Source organism: Bison bison, unplaced genomic scaffold, assembly GCF_000754665.1.
Source record: "Bison bison bison isolate TAMUID 2011002044 unplaced genomic scaffold, Bison_UMD1.0 scf7180017864461, whole genome shotgun sequence".
NCBI classification, from domain to species: Eukaryota; Metazoa; Chordata; class Mammalia; order Artiodactyla; family Bovidae; genus Bison; species Bison bison.
Genome location: NW_011495023.1, coordinates 12,865,729 through 12,867,648, shown reverse-complemented (window position 1 = coordinate 12,867,648; position 1,920 = coordinate 12,865,729).

The following is a 1,920-nucleotide window of genomic DNA, read 5'->3' as shown; positions in this document are numbered from 1 at the left end:
ATCATGAAGCTTTTTTCCTAGGAGTTTTACAGATTCATATCTTAATTTCATCTTTAATCTATTTTGAGTTATTTTTGTAGAGAGTGTAAGGTAAGGGCCCGACTTCATTCTTTTGCTTGTGGATATTCAGTTTCTCCAACATTATTTGTTTTGGAGACTATCCTTTTCCAATTGTATTTTTGGCACCCAGTAGAAAATCAGTTGACTGTATATGCATTCTCTGCTACTGGTTGATAAGTCTATTTTTACACTAGTATTGTACTGTTTTAATTACTATAGTTTTTAAGGTATTTTGAAATCAGGAAATGTGATCTGTCCAGCTTTGTTCTTCTTTTTCAAGATTGTTTTGGTTTTTCATTGTCTTTTGCAGTTCCATATAATTTTAGAGGTGTTTTTTTTTTTTTTTCCTGTAAAAAATGCCATTGAAATTTTGATAGTGATTCCATTGCATCTGTAGATCTCTCTGGGCTGCATGGATATTTTAACAACATTAAGTGTTTCAATCCACAACCATAGATATCTCCATGTATTAGCCACTCACAGGAGGAGAAATACTGCATGAGTCCACTTATATGAAGTATCTAAAACAGTCAAACTCAGTAACAGAGAGTAGAATGGTGGTTGTCAGGGTGTGCAGGGAAAGAACAATAAAGGGTTGCTGTTTAATGAGTATAAAATTTCAGTTACACAAGATGAATAAGTTCTAGAGATCCTCTGTACAACACTGTGCCTGTAGTTAAAAATTATATATTGTACACCAAATGTTTGTTGAGAGTAGATCTTGTGTTGCGTTAACACAGTTGTTTGTTTTTTAAAAAAGGAAGCAAGATTGATTTGAATGATTTACATAGGAAAAAAACATTGGAAGAGAATTAAATGGATCTGGGACATGAAAAGAAGAGAGAAAAGATTATAATGAGAGAGTATTTATGTAATCAGGAAAGAGAAAGAATAAACTTTTTATTAATAGTATCAGATGTGGGCTGTAGGTATCAGAGGGAACTTTAAGTAATGTGTGCTGAGTATACCACTATAAACTTTAAAATGTATTCTCAAATTTTTGGAGAATTTTATACTGTCATTTATTTGAATGAAGACCAATAGGTGATTCAGCTTTATATGAATAATACATCTACATATTTTATGATAGCTGTGGGTTTTCTGCCCAGCCATAATCATTCCACTTTTTCAAATGATGACATCAACTTTCTAAACCTAGTGGGTTCCTGGCAGTCACATTTGTCTGACACAATTTTATTCCTCTGTCCACAGTTAATACACTAAGGATAGACATCATGTATTCATGTATTCTTAGCCCAGAGTCTCTCCAGGAATTTGGAGCTCAGATTTGCAGAATGTCAGGCAGTTTCTAGGTATAGCTGGACTATAATATATGAAACTGAGTTTTACGATAGACAAATTCATCACATGGATCATAGAATAAGCAAATACAAATAGCAAAACAGAGATGAAAGATGAAGAATGCTTGTAAGTTTTTAATATGTGGTTTAGTCTTTTCCTAAGAAGTTTCTCCTAAAAATGTAGCTTTGGAATCTTTGAGACATCTCTTTATTTTTTTAATAAATTCCCTTTCTTTTGCTTTGGCTGGCTATAGCTCAGATTGGTTTCTTTCCTTTGCAAACACATGCAGGCACTTGTACACACACATTTAATAACCTACTTGTTCTTTTTCAGTAAAACCAAGAGTATATTTATATTAATAAATATGGTTTTACCTCATCAACATTCATTACTGCACAGTACTCTTGCCTGAAAATCCCATGGACGGAGGAGCCTGGTAGGCTGTAGTCCATGGGGTCGCTGAGGGTCAGACACGACTGAGTGACTTCACTTTATTTTTTCACTTTCATGCATTGGAGAAGGAAATGGCAACCCACTCCAGTGTTCTTGCCTGGAGAA